Genomic DNA, 13935 nt, shown 5'->3' on the forward strand with positions numbered 1-13935 from the left:
AAAAACACCAGCAAGCGTTTATCTTGAGGAATCTATTAAACGCCTAGGTTTAAGAGAGCTGTGGGATGTTCAGGTAAACCATCTAACATTAAAAACAACGGGGACAAAGGTAACCTGTTTACTATCTGCAATTGAGGACAAGAAAACATTAGCCAAATGATCACACGGCTGGATGGTCCTACACACATACAACAAATTAAAACCCCAGTTTTACCTGAAAATGGGATTAAAAATCAACATCAAGGATAAATTCCTAAGACTCCGACTGAGGGTCGGCCCCTTTAAACAATTTCTGCCACCTTGGGAGAGAAAGGAAGGAGCCCAGCAGTGTTGATTATGCGGCAGCGGTGTTGAGGACGCAATTCATGTTATATGCATCTGCATCAGGTTAAAAGATATAAAGGTTACCCTGTTAAAGCCAGCACTCAAACAGTACGGAGCCAGAATATGTAGACACGCGCTAATGTTGGCTTCAACCCCGATCTGGTTCAGCTAAACTGCTGGCTAATAAAATTCCTCGATATAACTGCAAAAAGAATAAAAAAAGGAAAGAGCCGCAAAACGACTAATCTTCACATGAACTGACTGGAACGTAACCAGAATAGACATACTCAAAATAATATTAGTAATGAGCAAGGCTAATGTACAGAATTTAATAATTTGTGTTATTTTAATACAATGTAAAATCATTTATTATAGAATAATTTTAACATCAGAAATTTGTATCTTTTGTATGCAACAGTTTTAATTAATCAAGCATAATAAAATAAAGAAATAAATAAGATACAGCACAGGCAGCAGATGTGCAAGCTTTAATCATGAGCACACAGTGGAACCAAGTAGATCATGGGAACTAATGAGAAGATTGCATTCAAAGGTAGCAGGAACCTCTTGAACATAGGAACATGAGTATATAGAGCAAATAATGCAAACATTGAAAAGGAGATTTTGGTGCAAATGCTGAAGTGAGTGTCTACTTATGCACATAATTTAAGTTTGGCTCTCAGAATCAATGAAATTAAATGTGTTTTGGATGCTTAAGGTTGTGGCATGTCAACAGAAAGGGTGAGTTTAGCCTCTCTGCCAGTGGAAGTGTATTGCCTTAATTCCTCTGTCTGGAGGGTGGAGACTTGTCAGTGGAGTGAGGGAGGATGTGGACAGGGCTACGTTTAGCAGTTCTATGAACAGTGTTAGCAACTGGGTGCTTTCAGTTCTTCCGTAGATCTGCTATTTGGTAGATGTTTGGGTTAAAGGGTTCAGAAATCACACTTCATTGTGCTCCTGTTGTGGCTACTGCCTAGAGCCACCCACTGCTACTTGTTGTGAGAAGCATTACTCTCCACAAAGGCAATTGAAAAGAAACCAGAGGGTTCTGCAGCATGTGTCAAATGCAGACTGTTTCCTAATTTTTCCCAAAAAGTCTAAAATTGTAACCTTGGCGCTCCTTTCCTCCAGTTTACTAATTGCAAAGAAATTGGTGAACATGAAATTAATAAAAAGGTGGAGGTCAAGTCAAGATCTCACTTGGCAGTTTATAGGTGTTCCTGCATGCACTCTGTATTTCAGCCTTGTTATTGCTTTATTTCTGCACTCAAGTGTCTTGTGGTTGTTAAGCTGTGTCCCGAATCTCCCAAGTGACAGCATGTACCTCCATACACAGCACACGTCTTGCGATAGTTCCACATAAAACACTCTACAACAAGTGAAATTTTCAACTGTATTCCCAGACCTTATCTAACATGGCACTTACAACGTGAAAGATATAGTACTGTACATAATATGAAAGGTGGAATAATATACGCACCTCCGAGTGGTATAAAGACACACACAGGGTAGACATGTCCTATAGTACTACAACTGCACTTCAATCTCAATCGGACATGCATTAAGCAGTATCCTTGCACACACTCACATGGCAAACTTGTTTAGTGGTTTATCCCTGCGCACTCATTACAGAAGTGGGCTGATGAGCTAAATCAACCATCACATAAGAAAATCAATAATTTGCTAAAGAGCACGCCCGTCTCGCTGATTACAAACCTGTGTTGCTGTTACAAGGTTCCTGGGAGTCAATGGTCTAGCCTCTGCACACCTGCAACAAATGCCTTGAAAGAATATCACCAAGCAATATTGTCTTAATATTAAGTTTCTGTTCTGTAATTAGGTAGGCCCCATCAATTAATATTTACAAAGCAACAACATTTTGGGCACCCTTTCAATTGCATGTACAATATTATATCCTATCTAAAGGGCTATTGACTATTTCTTTATTGCAAGAATGTTCTATCATCGGAGCTCCCTATTATTGTGAAACTATGTCACATGTCTCCAGTAATTTCTTGAAACATGGGTCCTTCACCTCCAGCATTTTCAATGTACTGAGCAGGGGGAAGCTGCATGATGATATGCCAGATGAGGACTCTGAAACAGTCAAAGTATTAATCAAGTTCTCATTTTCTGTTCACTACATGAAAACCATTGATAGTTTACAGCAGTGCTCCACAAAATTGGTAACCACATGGTGCATGAAGGTAAACCTCCCATGATGGCAATAAAAAAAAACGAGAAAAAAAACCTTTACGACTGGAATGGGTTAAGCCGTTGAGGCAATATAATTGGAGGTACATTTTTGTTTGAGGTGGGGATGGCAATTGCTGCAGCAATTAAATACTTGATGAAAGAAATAGAATTACAAGTTAACCATATTTTGGTTGGGGGAGGGGTACATTAAAAGCATAAACACTGGAAAAACTGCACACTAAAGGTAAACATGACTGGTTTGAGAACAATGGAATAATCATGACACCACAGGATACACACACAAAGTGACTTGGTGCATTACATCATTGTTGTATAGACTAAAATACACTTGAATGAGTGGAACGAAGATGGAGAAAGATGCCTCTAAGCTCCATTGCACCTTTCTGTCATTCGACCTGCAACTTTGTGCCTCTGTATGTTGTCATCCATGCAGAATAAATATTATGTAGAGTTGATGGTACTTTATCCCATATGCTTGTTTCTGTACACACTTGACTGTGTGCCAGTTCTGAAGTAGAGGAATTGGTCCACTCAGATCCTTCAGTTTCTTCTGCACCATGCATCTCTTATGTAAAGAAGTCCCTTTTTCTGTTTCAGCAACTGTTGTACTTGTTATTAAACAAATTTTCAAAGCTGTTTTGAGGTATGTGCAAGCTGTGCTAGGCTGGTTCTCCTTCCTTCAGCTTTGGAGCTTTCATATAGTGACATGCCTGAATCATTCCGCATCATCCCACTGGGAATCCCCAGTCAATTTAAATGGTAGTACACCATATTACAATGACCATAGGCCTCAGTACCAGTGTTTGTTTAGTAGCATATATGCACCTGGTTTGAAGCAGGCCAAACTTAGGCCATGGATTTGGAAATGCTAAGCTGTCCTACTCACTCTGTATGCCACCTTTGTTCAGACTTCGTAGCACAATGTGTATGAGTACACCATAAATGAGCTTCTGACTGGGCAGAAGCGAGCGTCACAGGAGAATATATGACGGATATCAACTCTAAAGAAGTGGAGTTACCGGTAAGTAACTATTTCTTCTACAGCATTGACTATTTCATATATTCACATTATTGAATCAGAATATTAAGTTAATCTTTCATATAATCACATTATTGAATCCGAATAGCAATTTCAGCGTCTGGATACCCTCACGGGGGATTAGCTGCACTTTACAAATTCAAATAACAAGTAGTGCATATCAGTCAGATGAAAGCGGGAACTAGGCTCCTCTTTAATGAAACTGGTTGCAGAGGACTGCTGAGTCAGCTGCTGTGTAAACAGCTAAGCTGTAGTGCTTTGTGAAAGTGTGCCTGTCTTTCCAGACATTTGCACGAAAGGTGTTCTAGAAAGTGCACACTGGCGTAGAGTACTGCAGTTATCACCAAGCTTCAGGTGGAATGGCCCCTAGCTCTTTCTTGGGGCAGAAGTTTAGCCTGAGGCAAAAGGTGATGTAGGCTGACAATCCATTCCCTATTTGGGCTGGTCTGGTCATCCTCCTGAATGACCAGAGGACACACATAACTGGTCAGAAGACAAGTATGTCTTTTGTCTTGCCAATGTAGAACCAATGGACCTTTCCACAACCAGCAAGTGCAGTGACCTTTCTGCTGAAGATGAGGGATTCTGAAGGCAAGTGAAGAGTGCAAAATAACCGGTTCATTCAAATGGAAGTCAGTAAGAAGTTTAAGCATGAATTTGGGATTAGTCTATAGAATGACTTGGCCTCTTGCAAAGCGAAGAAAGGGTTCTTTCGCAGTAAATGCTGTATCTCTCCTAGCCAGTTTAAGCACCAGGAGAAGCATGTTCTTCCAAAAGGTTAAATTCAGATGTATGTTTCTTCAAAGGACGGTAGCATACGCTGGCTCAACCTGAGATTCCAGGAGACTCAAGTGTGCCATATGAGGGAAGGCTGTAAAAAATTAAATTCCTTTATCATCCTTTTTTGAGAGGGAAAAAATTGACTAAGTGTTCTGTTCTTTTCAACCTTGATATTGCTCCCATATGAATTCGCATGGACTATTGTTTTAAAGCACTCCTTAGCTACGTCTAACAAGTACTGACTTATTTGGAGGGTCTGTATGTACATTGGATGTTATCCTTTGCACCAAACATAAAAATGCTTCAGTTTGACATATCTTTGTGGTTGATGGTGCTCATGCCTGCGCCAGGGTGTTGTTGCTTGCATTGTCGCGATATTCCGGTAACTGCCCTCTAGATGGTATGGTACCATGTTGTCTTCAAAACGCACACAGTCCAAGTTGAAAGAACACCCTTATAGTTTCTCAGTGTGATGGCCCTTTCACAAAAGTTAAATGAATCATGTAAATTGTCAAAAAGGGTATTGCAAACTCATGCAAGCTTTTGGTCTCCTTCCCTGTGAACAGGATTGATCTGAGTTCATGAAAGATCATGAGACACTTCAGCACTATATGGACCATGCTTCTTGAGGCAGATTTCTTTTTTTTTTTTATCAATGCTACCTGAACCAGCTCCCTTGCTATGCAAGTTTAGCTTTGTCACTCTATATAGAACCTGCCTGATTTCACACCTAGTACTGCTGACTCCTGGACTTTAACTTCAGTTCACCTTCAGGGACAAAAATAGTTTGTGAAAACTTCCACCTTTCTCAATGGTAGCAGCCCATTCTTTAACCTGATACCCTTGTACATTTACTTGTATTAATGGCTGCTGAGTGCCTTCTTACGAAGCAGACATTTCAATCCACCATTTTGTTGTCCATGCTGCACTCCATGACCTGGTCTTCCACCCAGCTAGACTGCTTTGATTTCATCATACCAGTTACACTTTTTGTGGAAAAGTCAAAGCACGGAAGGAGGTAAGACAGTTTTGCCTGAAGAGAATCGACAAAGATCTCCACATACCAAGAGCACTGTGATATATAAAGTGGTTCCAGTAGGTCCTTTATCATGTGGTACTGTTTGTATCATTGATTTGTTTTTTGTAACTGCCCATATATTTTTTTAAGCCAGTACCTGTGTGTTATGTTTCACTGTCGCATCACCTACTTTTGCCTTGATCTGATCTTTATTTTTGATTTAATTGAATTAAAAAAAGTTGGTAGTAAAGAACGGTTCGAGGCATATGAGCTGCAGATCGTACACTGTGCATACATCGCCATCTGGTGTTGGGCTCGAATGCTTGCACCTTTGTTGTTGTATTGGAAGAGTCTTTTGTAGTCACAAGATAGGTGACTCCTCCCTTGGACGATAGTGCGCATGGGCATCGACTCCATCCTCAGATTTTTTTTCCGCCATCGGGTTCGTATGTAACTTCTGCACTCCGGTTCGGCACCATATTCTCCAAACCTTTTCGACGCGCAATCTATCTTAGACTCTACGGTATTGTTCTCGATCGCATGATCTGCCGCGATTCTCAAATACTCTATTCAGGTCGTCGACGCGGGCCGCTGCACTTATCTACTGCTCATGGAAAAATGCCCCCAGTGTGGAGCTAAATTCCCACACAGTGACCACCACAAGGTCTGTAGGAGGATTTTCTAGTGGACACCTTTGAACAGTCACTAAAGACTGTACAAACTCTACCAATGTTAAAAGGTGTCATTAAACATGCCCCCAATATATTCAGAGACCCTGTTAGGGCTAGGATTCTCAATCTAAGATTTGACAAAAAATATAAACCCGCACCCAATGATCCCACCTACATTAAAGGGCAACTACCCTTCGATTCCCTAGTGGTAACTAACGCTAGAAAACGCACCAACTCTCAGACCTCCGATGATGTGCCCCCCTGGACAAAGTCTAAATTGATGCTTCCGGCAAGCGATTTGCTGCCAAGGCTGCTAAATACTGGTGATTAGCCAACACACAGGCATTACTTGCTAGGTACGATAGGGCTCACTATGACCAACTGGAAACCCTATTGCAACACTTACCTGATCAATATGACCAAGGCCAATGATTTGATTTCAAGAGGGTAAATTAATAACCAATGCATCAATCAAGTGTGCCCTTGATGCAGCAGACACCGCCTCTACGTCTATTAACACTAGCGTGTTTCTCAGACGACATGCCTGGTTACGCATCTCTGGCTTCAAACAGGAGGTACAAACCACTATCCTCAATCAGCCGTCAATCCAGAACAACTTTTTGTACCGACGGTAGACACCACTCTAGAAAAGGTGAAAAAAGACTGCTAAATCCATGGGGGCATTAGTCTCCATCCATGCGTGGTTCCTTTTGACGCTCCTTCTATTGAGGGGCATCCAAAAACATCGGAGCAGATACTTCTTCCTCTTCCTATAAAAACACCACACCATACACCAACAGGGGATATTTTAGAGGAGGATTTCGGGGAAATAACAACAAAGGGAAAGGCGTGGTAACAACAACACTCGCACCTCCCCCTGCTAATAAGCAGTGACTTCCTTCACTCCCTTCAGACCATTCCACTCCGGTTGGTGGGAGACTATCACAGTTCCTACCTGTCTGGAATTCCATCACAACAAACAAGTGGGTGAGACCAATTATCCTGTATGGTTACTGCCTGGAACTTACAACAAACCCACCCACCATACCACCCAAACAGTGTCCAATGTTAGAAGTGTGGCTCAATAGTTAGGGCGGCAGACCCTGATGCAGAGGTCTAGCCCGGGACCAGGGTTCAATTCCCCACCTCGGTGGGTCTTGGGCTCAAAAAAATTCCACAGACCTGATAATTCTCGCCTCGGTGCCTATTCCAATCATGGAGTCCCACTCTGCAACTCTGGGCAATAGCTTGCTTAATCTCCACAACGGCCCCCACAACGCTAAGGATGCCTGGCCTCCACCTTGGGGGTGCCCAGGAGTGGACGCCTCACAGGGAAAGCCAGGATGGGTTCAACAGCGGTATTCGTACAAGCGCCTTGAGACCCCTTGCGGGTGAGTAGTGCACTATACAAGTATCAATTTACATTTACATTTACAATGTCCGCAGAACATCTCATGCTCTTAAAACAAGAAATTCTCTCACTGCTTCAAAAGCATGTAATAGAACTAGTTCCCTTACAGCATCAAGAAACCGGTTTACTCTCTGTATTTCCTAATCCCCAAAAAGGACGACAACCAAAGGCCAATACTAGACCTCAGACCTCTCAATTTCTACATAGTCAGATAATTTTCACATGATCACTCTTCAAGAGGTCCTCCCACTATTTCAAACGACTTCCTTGCCACACCAGATCTCAAGGACGTCTACTTCCACATTCCTATGCACCCGTCTCCCAGAAAATACCTAAGAATCATGTTGGGCAAACCACACCATCAGTTCAAAGTCCTTCCATTCGGGGTGACCACCGCACCCAGGGTCTTCACAAAGTGCCTTGCGGTAGTAGCAGCACACTTGAGAAGACAACAAATCCATGTCTTTCCATTCTTCTGACTGGCTGATGAAAGCCAAATCACACAACCAGTGTGTTCATCACACTTATCAAACCATCCAGCTACTACACTGCTTTGGATTCACAGTAAACTACACCAAGTCACATCCTCAGCCCTCCCACATACATCCGCATCTAGGGGCCACATTAAATACCTCCAAGGCTCTGGCATATCCCACTCCAGCCAAGATAGCCAGTATACAAACCCTAATCACCAAATTTCAGCCACCGCATTCCCTACCAGCGCGGGTGTTTATGCAACTCATAGGAATGATGGCCTCTTGCATTCTCACCGTGCCTCAAGCAAGATTCCAGATGCACCCCTTACAAGGATGCCTAGCACGTCAGTGGAACGAGGCTCAGGGACAACTTACAGATCTGTTGGTGGACGGCCGCACGCTTCACTCTCTGCAGTGGTGGAACCCACAAAACCTTTCCAGAGGGCTGCCGTTCCTAGAGCCGGTTCCACAGATTGTGCTAACAGCAGACTCATCACTCACCAGCTAGGGAGCCCATCTCCTAAACCACACAATTCAAGGCAAGTGGACCACTCAACAAAAAGTGCTCCACATCAATCACCTAGAATTACTAGCAATATTTATAGCACTAAAATCATTCCAAGCACATCTGGACCACAAAACTGTCCTAGTCCGGGCAGACTATGACCGCCATGTATTGCATACAAAAACAAGGAGGCACACATTCTTTACAGCTGTCTCAGCTAGAACAAAGCATATGGAGATGGGCCATTCTACAAAACATATACCTTCTGGCAGAACACTTTCCAGGAGTTCACAATCAGATTGTGGATCTGCTAATTCGACAGACACAGCAGATACACAAATAGGAACTTCATCCTCAAGTTCTTCAACCATTTTTCCAAATGTGGGGTGTTGGACCTGGGATTACCAGTCTACATAGGGTAGCTTGGCACAGAGAAGGAAGGCCTAACCCAAAGGCATATGTGTAAAGCTTGCGTCTCACCCTTCAGTAACACAGCGTCCATCCACTAGAAAAGAGACACTACACCAGTCTTAGGAAAATACGAGTTGCTTTATAAAATAATCTTGTTGTTCAGCAGTTCGTGGTTCAATATATAAAAATAGCTCCACAGTGGTGTACGTATATATAGGCACCAGTTCAACATTGCACACACATTTCTTTTCTTCCCCAATTGAAGAGTTCACTTCATCTTACCCTTCTAACAGCAGTAATTATTCCACAGTCTCAATTGCAGCAACTAGAAATTATCACTTTTCTACACAGTTAGACACAGTGGATCCTTACTCTTGGAAGTCCAAGGTTCCTATTGAAGCAGGTTACAGATTTCCATCACTTACATCCTACTTACATAAATCCATTAGTGAGCATTAGGCTTCCGAAAGTGAAATCAGGCAGTACATCACTTTGTCATGAAAACTAGCTTTACCTCTTCCTCCTGTCAGCTGTGTTTCTGCTGTTATAACCAGGGAACAGAACTCTCAAAGAGACCAGATTTGCTTCAGTGACGATCAATGCATGTAACCTCCCTGATTTATTAACAGTTGTAGGGAAAGAACAGAAGGGTTCTTGATACTAGTCAGACCCCAAGCTTCTATAAGGGGGGTTCAGTGCTTTTTAGCTCAATCAATCCCTGTCACAACCCAATCAGAGACAGGAGGTAAGAGCAACCACTGAGCTTTACAGCTCGAACTCCTGGGTCTGTTTCACACCAGCCCCAAGACCTTGCTGTTAAGACACCCAATTGTACAGGGAGATCTTATCTGTTACCAGAAGCTTAGGTGGCTTCTTCGCTGGTCGGCCCCGGCGAGTTCGCTCCAAAATCAAGCCTTCCCTCCAAGTCACGCAACCTCTCACAGGGCCCACATGGCTGGCGAACACCTCAGCTCTGTTCCGACTCTATGTAGCCGCCCAGCCCTTCACTAGGCCTGCGCGGAATTCAAGACACTTCCGCGCCTTTGGAGCCGCCCAGACCTTCACTAGGCCTGCGCGGAATTCGAGTCAGCGCTCCGCCTCTATGGAGCCACCCAGCCCTTCACTAGGCCTGCGCGGAATTCAGGACACTTCCGCGCATTTGGAGCCGCCCAGATTCACTAGGCCTGCGCGGAAGTCTGGACACCGCTCCGCCTCCACACGCAGAGCAGATGCGTCAGCCCAGCCTCTACCACCAATTCCCCGTTCCAGGCAGAGAGTCACGGCGCCTCACCGGAGGGCACTTCCAACCTTGCAGAGCTCCAAGCCCGTCACCACTAGCAGGGACCAGTCACGAGGGCGCAGCCGGCTCCAGCCCAAGGGCGCAGCGCCCTTTTCACCACACAGGGAGCTTCGTAGTCTGGAGGCAAGTAAGTTAGCAGTTCCTTGCTACAGGGTTCAGTCGTGGGCGGGACTCTTCGGGAAAGCCACGAGTCTGGTCTTGCAGGGCACTGGGGGTCAACAAGTGTAGGTATTTACTTCCCCCCAACCGGGTCTTGACTTAATTCAGAGGTCCGCCTCATACGCCCTCACGTGGCAATTTCTAACAGTCCTCACCTCATTTGTCCCACTTGAGGTACCCACAGGCCTCTCCTGCATCAGGGTCACCTCAAGTCAATATTCTGGCAGGGTCAGGTCAGCAGGTGAGGGATAGCATCGGACAGCAGGGATAGTAGCCCCAAGAGGCTATCAAACCCCCCACAGCGCGCCAACCTCCTCACTCCACAGCCTGTACTCCTGACCTACAGCTCTCCTCTCCACATGACACAAAATGGCTGCCCAACATTCCACCTTATATAGGCTGACCCCATAATGTCCAGAGGAGTCCAGAAGGTTCTGGAAACCCTCATACTGTCCTATGGACCTGAATCCTGAGGTAGCCAGATAGGTGGCAGTTGGAAGCCACCATTTTGTGGTTCCTGGAGTTTCAGTCAGAAAAGGCATCTAAGGCAGGGGAACAAGACTATAGGGGCAAGGAGCACCTAACCCCTAGGTCAACACCTGAAAAATTCCAGTGGACATCAAAAATGAAAGGATTGAGGGGCAAAAAGGGGACAAAAATAAATAAATAGGAGGGACCACCCAAAGGGCTGACAGGTCTAACACGCATCCTCCCCAGCTGAAAGTGGGGAGAGCTACCCAACCCCTTGGGAGTCCTCTTCACTAAGGCGGAAATACCTAGAGAGACGTCTGCATTGGCGTGGTCCACTCCAGGCGGATGTTCCACCCGGAAGTCCATTCCCTGTAGGGAAATGAACCATCTCAACCGCTTGGGATTCTCCCCCTTCATTTGCATCAGCCAATGAAGGGGTCGGTGGTCAGTCTGAACCAGGAAGTGCGAGCCAAACCGGTATGGCCGCAACTTCTTCAGAGCCCATACCTTTGCAAAGGCTTCCCGCTGAATTGCACTCCACTTTTGTTCCCGGGGAAGCAGTCTCCTAGACAGGAAGACTACAGGCTGATCCAGACCCTCTTCATTGAGTTGCGATAACACTGCCCCAATGCCATGCTCTGATGCGTCTGTCTGGACAATGAACTCCTTGGAGAAATCCGGGGCCCTCAGGACTGGTGCTGCACACATTGCTTGTTTCAGCTTCTCAAAGGCTTGCTGACAAGCCTCCGTCCAGACTACCCGTCGAGGTTGTTTCTTGGATGTGGCTCAGTGAGGGGTGCTACAATTGTGCCATACCCCTTCACGAAGCGACGGTAATAACCTGTGAGGCCCAGGAAAGCTCGGACCTCAGTTTGGGTCTTGGGGGGCCTCCCAGGCCATGATTGCCTCAATCTTTGCCTGGAGGGGCTGCACCGTTCCCCTACCCACCAAGTGGCCTAAGTGCACAACTGACCCCTGCCCGATCTGACATTTACTGGCCTTGATTGTCAAGCCAGCCTGTTTCAGGGCCTGGAGAACAGCTTGTAAGTGACACAAATGGTCCTCCCAACTGCTATTGAAGACTGCAATGTCATCCAGATAAGCAGCGGAGAACGCCTCCATTCCAGAGCAGACCTGGTTCACCAGCCGCTGAAGTGGCAGGGGCGTTCTTGAGCCCAAAGGGCATCACACAGAATTGGTAGTGGCCCTCAGGTGTGGAGAAGGCTGACCTTTCCTTTGCTCCATCTGTAAGGGAGATCTGCCAGTACCCTGAAGTAAGGTCAAAGGTACTCGGGTATTGGGCAGCTCCCAGCCGGTCAATAAGTTCATCCGCCCTAGGGATCGGATGTGCATCAGTCTTGGTCACGGAGTTCAGTCCCCGGTAATCAACACAGAACCTCAGTTCTGGAGTGGTGCCTGGTGGGGCAGCTTTTGGTACCAGAACCACCGGACTGGACCAGGGGCTACTAGAAGGTTCAATGACTCCTAGCTCCAGCATCTTTGTAACTTCACTGTGGATGCTGGCCTTCACCTTGTCTGACAGCCGGTAGGTTTTAGACTTCACTGGTGGGCTGTCTCCTGTGTCCACATCATGGGAACACAGGTGGGTCCTTCCCGGAACAAGAGAGAACAACTAGGAGTACTGCTCCAAGACCTGGCGGCAGCCCTCTCGCTGCTCAGGAGTTAGGGATGCGGAGAGAATCACTCCCTCCACCGACACATCCTTTTCCTGAGACGAAAAGAGATCAGGGAGAGGCTCGCTTTCCGGTCAGCAGGTGAGGGATAGCATCGGACAGCAGGGATAGCAGCCCCAGGAGGCTATCAAACCCCCCACAGCGCGCCAACCTCCTCACTCCACAGCCTGTACTCCTGACCTACAGCTCTCCTCTCCAGACGACACAAAATGGCTGCCCAACATTCCACCTTATATAGGTTGACCCCAGAATGTCCAGAGTCCAGAAGGTTCTGGAAACCCTCATACTGTCCTATGGACCTGAATCCTGAGGTAGCCAGATAGGTGGCAGTTGGAAGCCACCATTTTGTGGTTCCTGGAGTTTCAGTCAGAAAAGGCATCTAAGGCAGGGGAACAAGACTATAGGGTCAACACCTGAAAAATTCCAGTGGACATCAAAAATGAAAGGATTGAGGGGCAAAAAGGGGACATAAATAAATAATAGGAGGGGCCACCCAAAGGGCTGACAGGACTAACATGGGGTCAATCAGACATAGATCTTTTCTCCACGCCACACATGCAAACACAAAATGCCCAACCTTCGCCGTCGGGTTCCCAAACCCATTGTCCAAAGGCAATGCGATATGGATGAACTGGTCAGGCAGATTTGCGTATGCTTTTCCACCACTCCCACTAATTCCCCTAGTGGCACGCAAGCTCAGACAACAGTCTCTCAAATGAACCGGGGGCTCCCACAAGGGCATGGCAATCGTGGTTCACAACACTCCTGGAACTCTCAGTAGTCCCTCACCAAAAACGATGTCTCTCCCCAACGTTGCTAACGCAGAACCATGGACAAATAAGGCACCCCAATCCAAGGCAACTGAATCTAGCAATCTGGCTCCTGAAGTCCTAGAGTTCGGTTACCTTAACCTTCCACCGGACTGTATGAACATCAGTAAAGAAGCCAGACTCCCTACTACTAGAGCTTGCTTTGATGCAAAATGGAAAAGATTTGTCATCTACTTCAAGAACAATAAAATCGATCCGCTGTATGCTTCAATCCAGGACATCATTTGTTACACTTACAAAGGTGTAATCTAGCATGTTCATCCATAAGATTACATCTAGCTGCACTTGCTGCTTATTTACAAAACAGATAACACTTGTCACTATTTAGAGTACCTGCAATTAAAGCCTTTATGGAGGGCCTTAAAAGGATAATTCCTCCCAGACTGCCCCTCACACCAGTGTGGAATTTAAACCTTGTCCTTACCTGGCTCATGGGTCCCCCATTTGAACCTCTACACCAGTGTGAACTGCAGTTCCTCACGTGGAAAGTAGCTTTCCTTGTCGCAATTACCTCTCTCAGGAGGGTAAGTGAGATCCAGGTTTTAACCATACAAGAACCATTCTTACAAATCCATCGTATCAAGGTGGTTCTTAGAACAAATCTAAAATTCCTTCCCAAAGTAGTCTCT

At 45.6% G+C, this 13935-nt stretch overlaps 1 protein-coding gene across 1 annotated transcript in view; it reads left to right on the top strand.

Moving 5' to 3' along the window:
- The window catches only part of DNAJA2 (DnaJ heat shock protein family (Hsp40) member A2), a 127249-nt gene that overhangs the window by 95369 nt on the left and 17945 nt on the right, over positions 1 to 13935 (top strand). The window lies entirely within an intron of this gene.

The sequence above is a fragment of the Lissotriton vulgaris genome, chromosome 12 (assembly GCF_964263255.1).
Source record: "Lissotriton vulgaris chromosome 12, aLisVul1.2, whole genome shotgun sequence".
In the NCBI taxonomy this organism is placed as follows: Eukaryota; Metazoa; Chordata; class Amphibia; order Caudata; family Salamandridae; genus Lissotriton; species Lissotriton vulgaris.